At 34.6% G+C, this 17860-nt stretch overlaps 1 protein-coding gene across 3 annotated transcripts in view; it reads right to left on the bottom strand.

Moving 5' to 3' along the window:
- Positions 1-17860, bottom strand: part of LOC136041442 (uncharacterized) — an 89950-nt gene that overhangs the window by 58543 nt on the left and 13547 nt on the right. For all 3 annotated transcript variants that reach the window (XM_065726111.1, XM_065726136.1, XM_065726128.1), the window contains exon 2: positions 3170-3303. The gene's annotated coding sequence lies outside the window, so the exon portion shown is untranslated. The remainder of the gene's footprint in view (positions 1-3169; positions 3304-17860) is intronic.

Below are 17860 nucleotides of genomic sequence, written 5' to 3'. Positions count from 1 at the left end.
ATAGACGACTTTATTTGCGATTGTATTATGTTTAAAATTTCTCTTTACTTTTATTTGTGAAAGAAAATCTTGCTTTTAGAAAATATTTTTTGAATTAATTGAAATAAAAAGGCAAATCCACTTCCAGATTCCTGGCCTTTGAATACTGTGTATCTGTTAGCAAAACAGAACCCCATTTGCCGTAGAACCCCAGAACCCTAGAACCCCAGAACCATAGAACTCCATCTTTTGTTATGAAACTGCGAAATTCTTATATTTGTTTTTATCTGGCCACTCAATTTCATTTGTCGATTTCTAAGCAAACAAGTATATTTTAAACGTTTTAAGAGCATTACACGAATCCAAGATATGAGAGGGAGCTGAAATTTTGCACCTTTTCATACTTAGAAATGCCAACATTCATACCAGTCAGACAGTGAATTCACAATTTCCACCGATTGATGGACTGTCAATAACAACAGCACAGTCACCTGTCGCATTCACACTGCTGCTAAAAACTTGATAATACTGAGATTTACATTCAAATAAACGCTTGCATAAGTTTCATAATTTGGATTTTAGTACTTCAAAAAAAGGAAGCTGAATACAAAAAAAAACAAGAGGTTGTTTGCTTCACAGATAAAGGGCCAAATGAACTAGAAGGTCATAAAGGAACGTCTACCATATGTTAAATTTAATAAGAAACTTTTATTTTCTAGCTTTATCCATTTATGAAGTAAATTGTTATTGCCAACTCGATACAGTTAGTTGTCATAATTAAATTTTGTGTGGTGATTAAATTCGTAGAAATGAATATTTATAGTACCTTCAAATGGACATACTTAATTTTTTTATTCCATTTTCAGCCAAGCCAGCCTGCAACCAGGTCAAGATTTACCAGTATGCCTACTAGGCCTGGGCTTGGGGGTGCACAATGCCAGGGGAGCACTAAATTATTAAAGAGTGACTTTTTTAAACAGTTTGTGTTAACGAACTGTAGTAAGGAGCGACCCGGCTCAATAGTGATTGAAACTCTAAAAAATGGATACATAGTTACATAAAAAAAAATCGTATTTTAATGCTGATTTTAAATATATAACTTTCGTCAAGATTAGTCTTACCTATCAAAAGTTACGAGCCTGAGAAAATTTGCCTCATTTTAGAAAATAGGGGGAAACACCATCTAAAAGTCATACAATCTTAACGAAAATCACATCATCAGATTCAGCGTATCAGAGAACCTTATTATAGAAATTTCAAGCAAAAATGTGGAATTTTGCATTTATTGCCAGAAGACAAATCACAGTTGCGTGTTTATTTGTTTTTTTTTCCCAGGGGTGATCGTATTGGCCCAGTGGCCCTAGAATATCACAAGAGGGCTCATTCTAACGAAAATTAAAATTTCTAGGGCCCTATTTAAGTGACCCAAAAAAATTGGAGGGCTCCTAGGCCCCCTCCCCCGCTCAGTTTTTCCCCAATTTCACCGGATCAAAATTCTGAGATAGCCATTTTATTCACCATAGTCGAAAAACGTAATAACGATGTCTTTGGGGACGACTTACTTCCCCGCAGTCCCCGTGGGAGGGGTTGCAAGGTACAAACTTTGACCTGTGTTTACATATAGTAATGGTTACTGGGAAGTGTAAGGAAGTTTTCAGGGGGATTTTTTTGGTTTGGGGGGGAGAGTTGGGGTGTAGAGGGCTACGTGGGAGGATCTTCCATGGAAAAACTTCTTATGGGGGAAGGGACTTTCAATGAAGGGGGCGCAGGATTTTCTTGCATTATTTAAAAAAACAATGAAAAAATAATTATGAAAAGTTTTTTTCTACTGAAAGTGAGGAGCAGCATTAAAACTTAAAACGAGCAGAAATTATTACACATATGAGGGGTTTACCTCCTCGTAATACCTCGCTCTTTACGCTAAAGTATTTTTAGTAATTTCAACTATTTATTCTACGGCCTTTGTGATTCAAGGGTCATTCTTATGGAATTGGGACAAAATTTAAGCTTTAGTGTAAAGAGCGAGGTATCGACGAGGGTGAACCCCCTCATATATGCAATAAAAACGTACGAATATAGAAGTTCGTTACGTAAGTTAATTCGTAAATTACGTATATTTTTTAACTAATAAAAATGTTCGTAACAATTAAAAGTCCTAGTTGCCTTTTTAAGTAATCAAAAAATTGGAAGACAACTAGGCTTCCTCCCTCGTTCCTTTTTACTCAAAATCTTGCAATTAAAACTATGAGAAAGCCATTTAGCCAAAAAAAAAATTAATATGCAAATTTTGTTTTAATTATTTATGTTCGGAGAGCCAAGATTAAAACATGCATTAATTAAAAAACGTCCAGAAACTAAATAAAAAAAGTTTGTTTAAATGAAAGTAAGGAGCGACATTAAAACTTAAAACGAACAGAAATTACTCCGTATATGAAAGGGGCTTTTCCTCTTCAACGCCCCGCTCTTTACGCTAAAGTTTTTTACTGTTTTAAGAGGTAGAGTTAAGAGAAAGAGTCAAACTTTAGCGTAAAGAGCAAGGCGTTGAAGAGGAAAATCCCCTTTCATATACGGAGTAATTTCTGTTCGTTTTAAGTTTTAATGTCACTCCTTACCTTCATTTAAAAAAAACCTTTTTTTTATTTAATTCTTATCAAAAACTGGACTTTTGTGATGTATTGTTAGGATGCGAAATAAACTCCGCTACCCGCTCCCTATTTACAAAAAAAAATGATTTTAAAACAACGCAGGAATTCCGTGGCCATTTATAAACTGTCAGATGTGTCCCAAAAATGGCAGCTGAGTGTTCGGTATCACATACATATCCTTCAGTCGAAAACCAAGGAGTGAAAATATAGAACAGAGTAGTTTTTTACATTCCAAAATGATCAGTATTTTTATGACAAAAGTTTGTTAACTTTAAACTAGCTTTCATATTAGTAGAGACATTTTACAACAGCCATTTCGATACCTTGTCTCATGGCAAAAAAATGAAAATGTCACAGTCAGGTGAAACAGTCAGGATCACCCATACTAAGTGTTTACAAATAAGAAAATTTAACGGTTTAGTAACGTAGAACTTGTGTTTTTGGCCCCTGCCTGTTCAGTAATGTTGAATTTTGTTTCTATTTCAAACATTTTAAACTATAGGCTACGATAAAAATTGTTACTTTATACCAAAAAAAAGACTCACCAGTAATTTTTCTGCTACGTACGTGTGTCTCAGTTATTAAATTTCTCCTTTTACGGTCTGCATAATGGCTCTTTACTAGGTTGCAGCAATTTTAAATAAATTGACAAATTTGAAACATGGATTGCCATGGCTACCTATAAATAAAAGGTTGTATGTTAATAACGGTATATATAGGGGGGAGGCTGCATGAAGGTACTTCTTTATCCTCAGTAAATAAATGTGTTTTCAAGAACAGACATATATCTAAAGCGGTACTTGAAGGGATTTGTTTAAAATCTTTTTTTAACCAAGTATAGTGTGAATAATGTACAAAGCATCCGTACATTAGAAAAAGAAAGAAAAACAATGAAACAAAGATTTTTCAGTGACAATCCTTCTAAGAAAATGTATGAGATTTTGTAGAAAAGGGAATGAAACTCTTGCTCTGAGTCCTGATGTTCCGAAAACGATGGTGGTGACAATGATGGTGGTGCAACATTACACTTAATGCATTTTAAAAATTTTGAATCCTAATCCTAACGCAAGAAAAATTTTGTGGCCTATAAATTGTTATCTACATCTTAATTTTTTACAGTTTCGGTTACTATTAGTACTGGTATTTGTCTACTTAATCGCCATTACCACGAACTATTTGATGACTTGCTCAGGCCGGCCGGAAGGTTAGTTACATTTAATGACTCGGAAGTATGACTTAGAGACTTCTAATCCATATTCAGCGAGTTTAAGTTCGCGTCTATGACCAAATTTGCAAACTTTCGATGCTGTCAAGTTTTAAATTTTTCTGTAAATAAAAGAAAAATTATTTTATCAGTATAGTCCCATGGCTTGTCAATTTTTTGATCCTTTAACTAGTCTTATGGCCCCAATTTGATTGACCTTATGTTTGTGAGCTTCTCTCCTTCCTACTATCTCTATTTCAAGGCTTTAAACGTCGAACATGTGTCAGCTAAGAAGGCAGCTTTTTTCTTGATAAAACCAAAGCACCACGATTTAACGATTTTCTCCTCACTTCTTTCCTAGATTAATTTTCAACTGACTTTGACCTGTTGACAGGCTAATAAAAAGGACCGTCATTTTCCCCTTAAGCCTTTGCCGAAAAATGTCACATACATTATCGTTGTGTAATGTTTTGTAAACAAATGAAAGGTGAACTTTTTTACATCTAAAAAGAAAAAAAAAATAAGAAACAGTGTCATGAAAACACCTACTTGGCTTTTAAGGAGAAATCTGAGAAGCATCAAATTTCAAAATAATCAATTTAAAAAAAATTAGGTTTTTTGGGGGAAGTAAGGAGCGAAGTTGAAACTCAAGACGAACAAAAATTATTGCTTCACAGTCTATCTAACAAATATCAATAAAACTAGCACAAATAAACAGAATAATCATATTTCCCCATGTCTGTAGGATTATAGAAAACTAGCGCTTTCCTGAAAACGCAAAACAACATGGGAGTTTTGGTACAGTAAAAGCAAACAGATTAAGGATACTTTTAACAGTATAAAAATAAAGCATTTTAGGATTAATGCTTGATTTAACTTTTCGTTTAATTTGGCAACACTTGTGCACAATCGTTCAGTCAAATGATTGGCTCTCGTTTTGGTTCTGAAAAGGACATGTCATGGTAAGTTTGTAGACAAGCTAGAAATAAAATCATCTTGATAGTATTAGTACGTTAGACTAGCTTAAAATTTTTTTTATCATAACTTGAAATTTTCTGAAGTATAGAGAGAAATTACGGGATTTCCAGAGTTCATAATTTGGCTTATTCGATCTCATTTTAAGTAATACTAAAGTGTATATTTTACAATTTAAGATTGTTTATTACTCACTATTGCTATTTTAGCTGGTAAGACCAAAATGTTACTTGATAAATCAGTCCAATATTTCTCTATGCTGTTCAGTGACTTTGCAGTTATTAAAAAAGTGTTTATCTTTATGTTTATGTTCTTAAGATAATTTTAACTGTGTACTGAAAGTTACTGATATTTCAGCTGTTGTAAGACTATGAAAAGCTTAAAGATTGGCTTGTTGTTGTCAGGCTACGTGCGCACTTTCAACCAATAAATCAACCTCCTTGTTTTTTATACTTGGCTTTTGTGTTTCGAGTAAAGCGCTAGTTTTCTATAATCCTACAAACATAGGGAAATATGATTATTTTGTTTATTTGTGCTAGTTTTATTGGTATTTGCAAGATAGACTGTTATGCAATAAATTTTGTTCGTTTTAAGCTTCAAGTTCGCTCTTTACTTCCCTCAAAAAACTTGTTTTTTTTAAAATTAATCTTTGCCCGTTTTTACTTTAAACTTTGTGGAGAAGCAATACTGCAATGATCTTTTTTATTTTATTTCAGGGGGGTAGCCTCCTCCTATACGGAATAATTTCTGTTCGTTTAAAGTTTTAATCTCCCTGCTTAGTTTTAGTTGAAAGAAAAGTTATTTAATTTCTGATCGTTTTTCAAAAAAATGCCGAGAAATTTATGCTACATAAAATGGTGTACCCGTTTTTTGAAGTAGGGCAACTTCGACAGTTAGGAAAGAGTAACTGTTTTTCTAAAGAACATCTTAAGGTTTTCAAAACCTAAGCAAATTGTTGGTATGTCTAATTTATTTCACTAAACGTTTCCCCCTCCCCCTGATAAACGCCAAAAATTATAGACTTGCAGGTATGAAATAGCAATAAACAAGAAAAAGTTTAGAAGTAGCCTGACAAGTAGAAAAAGTCACAAAAAAAATCAAATATGTTCTTACTGCCATGATTTCTCTATATACATTACAAATGATTATATTCTATCTGTTAAATAGTAAAAAAAGAAAATAATATGAATAAATAAATATAACAATAAGTAATCCTTCTTTGAAGATACAACTTTGAATGGTTCTAGAACCTTATGCCTACACTTCTCCAACCCATAGGTGGCAAGGGGTTGGGGTTTGGAGCGTAATTTGTTCCAATAATAGTGTATGGAATATTTCACAATTCCCAAAAAATAAAAAAATAGTGAATTAGCTAAAAATAATCATATATAATGCTTAAAACCGTGACTGAAAAAACTGCCTGATTAAGTAACTGAACCCTTGCCATTCAGTTATTTGTCATTCTAGGAATTTCTTCCTCTTAAGAACATTCAATATTTTAAAAATCATTTTGCGAGCCTCAGCCACAACGGGCGCTGGGAGGGGTGTATGCGTAAGGGGCTTGTGTCTCAGAGCTCTTATTTTAAATCTCGACCGGCATTAAGCCTCTGATTTTCCTTTTAAATCAATCTATTGATTCTTAGAATTTTGTTAGAGCTCATGCTATATGAGCTCTTGGCTCTTCCTACCTCGTCACAAGTGCCTTATAAGCTCTTAGCTCTTGATTTTTCGAAAGCGATAGCTTTGAATTGTTTTGAGGGCTCAAGAGTTAAAATAAAAGTGACATCAACTGAAGAATGATTATAATAGTTTGAACGAAGTGTTCAGGGATGCAAAACATTTAACTCTATAGAAAATGTGGTTAAGAAGAGAAATGGGAAATGTAAGGGCTGGTGGAAGTTATGAGATAAGACAAATAGAGCAGGATGAGGAACTCCGTCATAATTGGCATAACATAAAATAAGGTCAAAGTATTAGATTCACGTAAATTGGTAGGAGATACAAACAAAGAGTAAAAGGTTGGGTTTATAGACTTGAGAGGAAAAGGGCAGAATTGATTAACTATTTAGGAAAGTGCTAAAAATGTTTGCGTTACCAAAGAGTGTAATAAGATAAAATGGTAGGTATGTCATTATCAAGTAATAAAAATTAAGTTTGAGAATCTTGGAGATTTGGAGAGTTTTCAAGAAATTAGATTATGATGTGAAATTGATTATGAAGAGGCCAAGTTTTTGTATGCAATTTATAACTTTTTGGATTTTCGGCTTCTTCCCAAGGAATCAGCCCGGTAGCAAATAAGCTTGATAGAATCAGTATGATATCCAAACAAAAAAAAATTAGTAAATTACGCAGTCTTTTTGTTTATATCGTATGGTTTATCTAGATTTTGAAAATTAATTTATCCGTTAAAATTATTGATAAAGGGGGCTAAGTTTAAGTGGATTAAAAAATTAAATACAAGCTTTTTTATATTGAAAAATGAAATTAGTCAATCTAGACTCCATTTTTTCATGTTGCTGTTGATTTTAGCTAAATTAATTGTGTTGCATTCTTAAAACAAATGGGTAATAAGGGAAGGTTCGAACTGGTTTCAGTTTTCAGTAAAGTTCATCTGTTAATTTTAGTGTTAAATTAGTCAATTAGTCAATTAGTTAATTTTCTGTTAAATTAGTCAATCTAGACTCCATTTTTTCATGTTGCTGTTGATTTTAGCTAAATTAATTGTGTTGCATTCTTAAAACAAATGGGTAATAAGGGAAGGTTCGAACTGGTTTCAGTTTTCAGTAAAGTTCATCTGTTAATTTTAGTGTTAAATTAGTCAATTAGTCAATTAGTTAATTTTCTGTTAAATTAGTCAATCTAGACTCCATTTTTTCATGTTGCTGTTGATTTTAGCTAAATTAATTATGTTGCATTCTTAAAACAAATGGGTAATAAGGGAAGGTTCGAACTGGTTTCAGTTTTCAGTAAATTTCATCTGTTAATTTTAGTGTTAAATTAGTCAATTAGTCAATTAGTTAATTTTCTGTTAAATTAGTCAATCTAGACTCCATTTTTCATGTTGCTGTTGATTTTAGCTAAATTAATTGTGTTGCATTCTTAAAACAAATGGGTAATAAGGGAAGGTTCGAACTGGTTTCAGTTTTCAGTAAAGTTCAGCTGTTAATTTTAGTGTTAAATTAGTCAATTAGTCAATTAGTTAATTTTCTATTAAATTAGTCAATCTAGACTCCATTTTTTCATGTTGCTGTTGATTTTAGCTAAATTAATTGTGTTGCATTCTTAAAACAAATGGGTAATAAGGGAAGGTTCCAACTGGTTTCAGTTTTCAGTAAAGTTCATCTGTTAATTTTAGTAAAATGGACAATATGCTTTGAGAGCTTTATAGTATTGTAGAAGTGGTGAAGTATTTGGGATAAAAATAGTTGGGGTCAAGACTCACCGTCAAAATTTTTAAAAGATGGTGATATTTCTGCTGCTCAGTGCGGATAAACTTAACTAAATTTTCGATTTTTGGATAGGTTCAGGGCTGATTTGCAAACATAAACGATCGTTGCTCATTATGTGTGTGAGGTTCATACATAGAAGGGAGCGCAGATTTGGATTTAGGCTCCTTCAATCTCCCTGAATTTTTATAAGGCTTATCAATTATGACCAGGATTTTCTTGAAACTATAAATAAGTTGACAATATTTTTGTGTTTTGAGTTTATCCTATTCACCACGGGCAGATCTTTCGGAGGATGTGCCTTGGAGAAGCTTAGACACGATCTAATTTTGATGATTTACCAAAAAATTTCACTCATTGTAGTTTCGTGTATTCATTCAGAGTCAGTTCCATTCAAAGTTTGACTCTTACTCTCAACTCTACTTTTTAAAACAGTAAAACACATTAGCGTAAAGAGCGGGGCGTTGAGGAGGCAACAGCCCCTTTCATATACGGAGTAATTTCTGTTCGTTTTAAGTTTTAATGTCGCTCCTTACTTTCAGTTAAAAGAACTAGTTTGTTTTATTTAATTTCTGAACGTTTTTGAATTAATGCATGTTTTGAATCTGGCTCTCCGCACATGAATAATTGAAGCGAAATTTGCATATTAATTTATTTTTTGCCTAAATGGCTTTCTCATAGTTTTTATCGGACGACTCTGAAAAAAAGGAGCGGGGGAGGAGGCCTAGTTACCCTCCAATTTTTTGGCTACTTAAAAAGGCAACTAGAACTTTTAATTTTTTACGAATGGTTTTATTAGTAAAAATAAACGTAACTTACGAATTAACTTACGTAACGAACTTCAATATTCATATGTTTTTACTACGTGTATGAGGGGGTTCGCCCCCTCGTCAATACCTCACTCTTTACACTAAAGGTTAAATTTTGTCCCAGTTCCTTAAGAATGATCCCTGAATGACAATGGCCGTAGAATAAATAGTTGAAATTACTAAAAATACTTTTGCGTAAAGAGCGAGGTATTAGGAGGAGATGAATCCCTCACTTGCGTGATAATTACTGTTCGTTTTAAAATGCTGCTCATTTCTTTCAGTTGAAAAAACTTTTTAATATTTATTTTTTCATTTTTTTTTTAAATGCTAGAAAATCCTGCACCCCCTTCATGGAAATTTTCTTCCCCCGTGACAAATTCTTCCATGGAAAGCTCCCCCCACATAAACCTATCCCCTCAACTCCTCCCCCCAAACCAAAAAATCCCCCTGAAAACGTCTATACACTTCCCAATAACCATTACTATATTATGTAAACACTGGTCGAAGTTTGTGACTTGCAGCCCCTCCCACGGGGACTGTGGGGGAGTAAGTCGTCTCCAAAGACAGAGTTATTAGGTTTTCCGACTATACTGGATAAAATGGCTGTCTCAGAATTTTGATCCGGTGACTTTGGGAAAAAATGAGCTTGGGAGGGGGCCTAGGTGCCCTACAATTTTTTTGGTCACTTAAAAAGGGTAATAGAACTTTTCATTTCCATCAAATTGGGCCCTCTCACGACACTCTAGAACCACTGGATCGATACCATGACCCCTGGAAAAAAAACAATAATAAACCCGCATCCGTGATCTGACATGTGGCAAAAAAATACAAAATTCCACATTTTCATAGATAAGAGCTTGAAACTTCTTTTGTAGTGTTCTCTGATACGCTAAATCTGATGATGTGATTTTCGTTAAGATTCTATCACTTTTAAGGGGATGTTTCTCCCTATTTTCGAAAATAGGGCAAATGTTTTCAGGTTCGTAACTTTTGATGGGTAAAACTAAACTTGTTGAAACTTATATATTTAAATACAACATTAAAATGAAATTCTTTTGATGTAACAATTGATGTAAAAATTCCGTTTTTTTAGAGCTTTGGTTACTATTGAGCCGGGTCGCTCCTTACTACAGTTCGTTACCACGAACTATTTGACTATTTTAAGACTCATCGTCATTGAAAATTATGTAAAATTTAATGTTCAGTTTTGGCAAAGTGAGTGTTTAAAAAAGGGTAATGCTTATATAAATTTGCTGTCATCGCATTAGTTAACTTTGCCATAAGATTGGCCACGTAATGCTGTAAATTGACTTAATTGCTGTAGATGATAAATGGTAGACGCTCGAGCCTCTCTCCTGCTTCCAGGCCTCCCTCAAGTGGAAGCAAGCAGCACAAGGAATCTCTTTGTGATAGAAAAAAATTTAGCCTTTCTTTCAACAGCAATACTTATGCGGTAATATTCTGTACAAAACATATTTACAAGTAGCAGATACAGTAAAACGCTTAAACACAATGGCCCAATTCTGTACTCGGACTACCCCATATTATTCAGAGCTTTCCAGAATGATTTTTTTTTAATCTCTCCAAAATTATTGATACTCGATACTTAAAGCGATATACAAACCCTAAGTTTTGTCATCTTCGTTTTTTTTTGTGAAGTTTTCGCAGAACCCAATTATCTTTCGGGAAAAACGAGGAAAACCATGAGAATTCGGGATATTGAAAGCACTGGTTCAAAATGGTTTTATGACTATATTCACCATACCTATTTTCGGAAATTTTATACAAAATAAAAGTTCTCAGGCTTACAACTTTATCTTTTATATTGATTTTCCTCTCCGTATTGTATTAAATATTCATTGCGTCAGAACTTTTTGCTCGTGTTTTTGATAATAGGTTTGGCTTAGATAATTCTAAAAGAGGGTAAAAATCAATCAACTTTTGTAACAGGTCGAAAGCTGAAATCTTTTTGAGAACATATGCTAACTACATTTTCTCTTCTTTTAGACTTCTAATTTTTTGGTTATTTCGTAAGTTCTAAAATTATATAGCCAGTTCTGTAATTATTGCACTCTAAGTTTATCTCGCCCAATCCTTTATAAAAGCTACAAATTTAAAATATTAAAATTAAAGAGATAACCCTATATTACTATGAACTATTCGGTGTCACAACAGGTACCATAATATAACAAGTTGGTGTTGTACCGAAAGGTATTGCTGGTATTGGGAAAGTACACTGCAGCCCTTTTAAACAGAAACAGTAAAGAATATGAATAATTTATTTTTGTTAAAATTAGTTCTGAGGGGGATTTCAGAGAGCCCATATTTTCTCGTGGGAAATTTCGGAAACCCTATAAAATTAAAGGATAGTCAAAATACTGGTCAAATTAGGTTACTATTAAATTTATGAAATTAAAAAAAAATTGATCTATATATATTAGATAACTACATTTATGTAAAAAATATCTGTTATTTGTCAATTCCATTTCAAATTAAGGATTTCGCTCAAGTTTCCCTGTTCATATTCCTCTCCTCTTTGTGCAACCTTAGTAAAGGGTTTTAAATCAGTTTAAAGGAACTTGTAGAAATATTGCTAATTCACCGATTTTTTTTAGAAACGTGACTATTTGAGCACTTGTAACGATAAAGAAAACAACAGCTTTTCTCATATACTCGTTGGGATTCTCAGGACTAGATGTTAGAAACATGAAAGTTTTCACTATCTGAGAAATAATTCTGGATTTCGGCACAAGAAAAAGAAAAAGGTGTTAGCATATTATAAATCAATAAAGGTAAATTGTTCATAAAATTGAAATATTTGTCATTTGCACAAATTCATTTCATTTATGATGAAATGAGTCACTTACCGAGATAAAATAAAAACCTTGAGCCCGGGGCTAGTGCTTAGGAAATGAAACGCAACTGTCATAGAAATAAAATTCTTTTTGGTTAATGTATTTGGCTACCGAATCTAAACTGAATACAGAATCTTTACTATAGAGGTAGGTTTGGGCTTATCAGGAGCATAAATTTCATAAAGTCCGTTCCCTTACTCCCCTTAGTCGAAGGTACTTCCCCTTTATATTTCAAGTGTAGCCCAGGACATTTAAAAAGCGTGTAACGCCTTATTCTTTAAGGTGCCATGGATGTACTGCCAAATGTCGTATCGTTGATTCAAACAAAATCAGCGAAACAGCTTCTGTAGATTTCAAAGCAACTTTTCTATAGTTTCTATAGATTGAGCCTTCAAAGCAGCTTTTGGGGTATTCTGCATTTCGTTGACTTAGGGACTGCTAAGTCAAGCATGATATGCCCTAAATCACGAGTATCACATGCAGCGTAACAGAGCTGCCTAAGTAAAGACCTAACCTAACCTAAGTAAAGAGCAATGTGGACACAATGTATTATTTATTTTATTTTTTTATTTTTTTATTTTTTTTAGACCAGAACAGTTCGTATCAAAGGAGTTTTCACAAAAACAGTTGAAATTTTGAGATAGCCGTTTTGTTCAACGTAGTTGAAAAGTCCGGAAATTATGTCTTTGAGGAGGAAAACTCTCCCCCACCCGCCCACAGCCCTCAGGGCAAGGATTGTAAGTTATGTCCTGTGGGTGTATCAGGTTTATATAAAAAGGGGGATCGTATAAACTTCGGAAGGGGTTCATTGGATTGCTAATCAGAAGTTTTAGTGCCATTTTTGACATTCAGAGTGATGATAGGGTGGATAACTCCCCCCCACCACACCTCGTATTTTCCTGTAATGCATTTGATCGTAATTTTGAGATGGTCATTTGTTGTCGTAAAAGCTTTGTAAAGAGTTCATTCGATTGGATTTGAAAGGACTAGTGCACTTTTTCATAGTCCAAAGTGACTGGAGGGCAACTAAATCCCCTCCCAAGCTCAACGTTTCCAAAAACAACCAATCAAAATATTGAGAAGGCCATTTTTTTCAAAGTATTTGAAAGTTCCGGAAATTATGTCTTTGAGGATGACAACCGCCCTTCTGCATCCCTCAGGGCAGGTGGTTGTAAGTTACGCCCTGGGGCGTATAAGGTATATACAGAAAAGGTGATCACATAAGCTTTGAAGGGTGCTCGCTGGACTGGTAATCGAAAATTCTAGTGCCTTTTTTAAGATTCAGAGAGATCAGAGGGTCAATACCCTCCCCCCCCAAACCTCGTATTTTCCTGAAATTCATCTGATAGAAATTTTGAGATGTTCATTTGTTGTAGGATCAAAAGAAATATATAATTTATTAGAGGTGAATAAATTGTAGAAATGGTGTATCAGATCTTTCTTGCATATTGGTAGTTTTAGTGTTTATTATTACCATAGTTAGCGCAACAGCGCTGCCTATGTGAAGACCAAAGTATGCACAATGTATTGTTATTATTTTTATTGTTTTTTTTTCATCAAGGCACTTTGTATAAAAGGAGTTGTCTTAGAAACTTTGGTAGGAACTTATTCGATTGAAAAATGAAAGTTCTAGCTCCGTTGATAAGAGTCAAAAGTGATTTTGGGTAACCAGTCCCCTTCTTACTTCCTTATATTCCCCAAAGACATCCAATGAAAATTTTGAGGTAACTATTTTGTCAGCATAGTTGAAAAGTCTAATAACAATGTCTCTGGAGATGTCATCCATCCAGAACCCTCGAGACGAGGGCTTTAAGTTATGCTTATGCTACTATTAAATTATGTAAGTTAAGCTATGGTACGACTACTGCTGCTACTACTGTAACTACTGCCACCACCAATACTGCGGCTGCTGAAACTACTGCTTTTGTGGCAGCTGAGGATACTGAGATGAAAGCTTAAGGAAATGTTAAGAGGAAAGTTGATCTAAATCAAGACAAGCTATGTGCATAGAGATTGTCAAAAGGGTGTACCAGCAGTATCTTAACAACAGTTTAGGCTATTAAGCTGAAACTTCCAGGGCATGGTGAGAAAGAGGTTCAAATGAGGGGGGACGATTCACCACTGGTACTTCTTTTACTACCCATAAAATATTGGTACTACTTGCACTACAATTACTACTACTACTACTGCTACTACTACTGTTACTACTATTATTACTGCTACTATCATTACTACTACTACTACTACTGCTACTACTCCTCCTCCTACTACTACTACTAATACAACTACTAGTACTACTACTATTGCTACAGCTACTGCTACTAATACTACTACTACTACTACTACTACTATTACTATTACTACTACTACTACTACTACTACTACTACTACTACTACTACTACTACTACTACCACTACCACTACTACTGCTACTGCTACTAGTGCTACTACTACTACTACTCCTCCTCCTGCTACTACTACTACTACTACAACTACTACTTTACTACTACTTCTACTGCTACTACTACTACTAGTACTGCTACTATTATTACTACTGCTACTGCTACTACTACTACTACTACTACTACTACTTCTGCTACTACTACTTCTACTACTACTACTACTACTACTACTACTACTACTACTACTGCTGCTACTACCATAATACGAGTGCTACTAAGACTAAGGGTATGAAGTTGAGAATTTAAGAGAATATTAAGGGGAGCCGAAAAACGCTATATGCATGCAGGTCGTCAACAAAGTTTTTCACAGGAATGAAGGGTATAGTTGGAACTTTCAAGGAATGCTTAGGGTGAAGATCAAATGACCAAAAGGCAATATGTGTACGCTACTACTAATACTACTACCAATGCTGATACTACTACTACACCAGCTACAGCCTCTATTGCAGTTCTTCTAAGCCTAAGTAGTAGGTTAAACCTCAAGGAATATATACAAAAAATAAAACAGATTAATACGAGGCGTTGCAGTAAAACGTTTCCACGGTATTCCTCTTTATCTAGACAGAAGAAATTTCATTCAGTTGAAAGACCGCATAAATGCAGCTGAAAGTATTAAGCGGACACTTTCAGGGAATAACGTGGAGGATTATTTGAGCAATAGGTAAAATGTGTACGCTCCAATTTCACACATCTGATGTAAATTATGGAGTATCACGTGTACTGCACAGTTCTGCCCCTCACGTCACAGTTTCACCCCCTGGTACGAATTCCTCAACGCTTGGCATAGTTTCACCGTGTTTACTAACTCCTACCAGGCAGTCTCCGCGTGGTGTTCGTGATTTCCGAACGTAAGCGATCCCTGAGAATTAAGTATTTAAAAGAAACTGCAGTTCTGTATTTAGTCATATTTCATCTGTTGGATTTCAGTTGAACGTCTCCTAGTAATTTTTATTATTTTTAAACTCCCCATCTTCGCTTACCTTAGTCACAATAAAAAAGAAACTGGGAAGTCTTAATTTCATCTTTTTTGGGTAAACAAAACATTTGCAGAATAGTTAAAGGTGTTGCTCTATTCCTGAGACCAACCACATAACTGAGACCCCCCCCCCATTGATTCACCAGAGTGGATTGATGCTCTGCTTGGCAGTACGGACCCGAAGTACAACTCCAGTTGCTACAAGGTTGGGTGACAGGTTTGCTACCTGCGTTTCACGGCCCCAGCAAATTTTATCGGAATTATGAAACGCATTTACTTCAAATATCTGCTAGTGCCCTTCTAAGCATAAATGACGACCATTATTTTGTTTTGCCCATTTTAAGGTTATCCGTCTTGAGGACAGGATAAAGACTCCACAGAACCATTTATGGTGCAGAGGACGTCTAATACAGGTTTTAGTCACTGGGTTATTTTTATAGGAAGAGGTAACAAGCCTGCAACCTAACATTGTGAAAGCTTGAGTCGAACTTTGGGGTTCCGTACTGCCAAGCAGAGGTTAAATACACTCTGGTGAATTAATTGGGTTGAGTTAAGGGAGGGGCCACCCAAAAAGATGAAATTAAAACTTTCCATTTTTTTTGTTGTGACTAAGGTAAGCGCAAACAGGGAGTCTAAAAATAATATTAACTGCTTAGAGACGTTCAACTTAAATCTAACAGACAAAATAAGACCGTAATTTTGAGGGGTCGCTTACTCTCTGAAATCACGAACACCCTGCAGAGGATGCCAAGCATAGCAATAGGGGGGGGGGGGCTATGCCAAGCGATACGACACTTGTACCGCGGAAGGCAGAACTATGACACGTGGGGCAGAACTGTTATGTACAGGTGACACTTCAAGATTTACATCAGAGGTGTGAAAGTAGGCTACAAGTTGGTTTATTCTGAGCCACTGAATTGATTTAAGGAAATGCTAGCCAAACAATTCGAGCTCATTACATGCAATGCTTAGTGTGCATAAGCCATTGCAACAGCGCGAAATCAGCACCTTACTGATCTTTGCATGGAAAAACGTGAAAACCAAGTAAATAATCCCCGGATAAATAAAAAATGACTATTTTAACTGAATGGATAAATGAAAGAACGATTTAACCAATACATGATGAGCCTGGAATGAAATTTTCCAGCCTGGAATGGATTGAAGACAGTACCTGTCTTATTAAAATTATCAAATTATCAATTATTATTTCACTTATCAGAATTACTTATTGTAAATTATTACTTCGGCAAAAATATCACAAAAGTCATACATGACCAAGGGTTGCGTTTCTGAATGTAGACATGAATCCAAGAAAAGACTATATGAAGTTCACATTTGCCAATAAATATCAAAAATGTGTTATTATAAGCTTGTACAGACCATAAAGTTACTTTCCCAGACTGCTTCCTTTTCGTTGTCATAACAAACGCTACGATTCTCATCCAGTCAATAAGATGTCATTCATGACTGCCACGGACATGCATATAGAAGAGGGACACGTAATGCAGCGTCTGATACCAAACAGTCATGATTTTCATAAATACTTCAAGATATCTCTACAGATATTCATAAATACCATATAATTCTCATGTAATTATTGTATTTAATGATGTTTTTATGACAGCTCCCTCCAAAAACAAATCCGTTTTACCTTCCTAAACGAATATTTGCTTATGGGACTGATTAAGTCCCGTGGGTATTTTGTATTATGGTCTCTACTAATCCACCAATACAAGCACAATATTACTAAACTTAATTAATTTTTTTCCTTATAAGGATGTTTCTCAAGCATATCCAGAGGTGGAGGATTATGGGTTTGAACAACCACAAAATTTTTTTTCCGACTCGTAAAAACGTAACGAAACGCATATAAAAAATTATACGTTTTTTTTTGTAAACTCCCTCCCCCGAACAAAAATCCTGGATATGCCCTTAATATTTCTATTTCCTTTTATTTCCTTATAAATTTGTAATTTCACTCCTGAATGGCATATTTTTGTACAAGGAGCGGGGTCGTTAAAAAAAAATCGAGGGAGACAGTTGATAAAAACTGAAATTGTAGGTTCTATTGTTTTTTTGTTTTTTGTTGTTTTTTTAATTTTTGTTTAAGAAATCATGCTAGAATGAAGAGCTGTTTTAGGTCACTTTCTTTAGGAGGCTTTTGTAGACTGCTTGTGCTTGCTAAAGCCTTCAGTCCTTGACAATATGGGCTAGCGCCACCAGGTAGAGTGCATTTATGCGAGTTAGATACTTTCTTGTTGTTACTTTGCATTTAAGTCTTTGAATTACGGCATTAAAAAAAAATAAATGAAAATTACACCTTCAGCGATTACCGTGTTTCCCGTTAGGATTTATTTGTTCCGAGGTAAGTAATAGGGGGGCTATTAATGTGATCCTCAGCACCCACACTGAAGGCTTCCTAAAAATACTTTCTTTCAAATGAAGGGAGGTTCCTCAAAATAAAAAAATAAAAACAACAAAAAAACAATGCGCCCTTGATCATTCTTCT

The sequence above is a fragment of the Artemia franciscana genome, chromosome 2, assembly GCF_032884065.1.
Source record: "Artemia franciscana chromosome 2, ASM3288406v1, whole genome shotgun sequence".
NCBI lineage: Eukaryota > Metazoa > Arthropoda > Branchiopoda > Anostraca > Artemiidae > Artemia > Artemia franciscana.
This window is presented reverse-complemented; position numbering and strand designations above follow the sequence as displayed.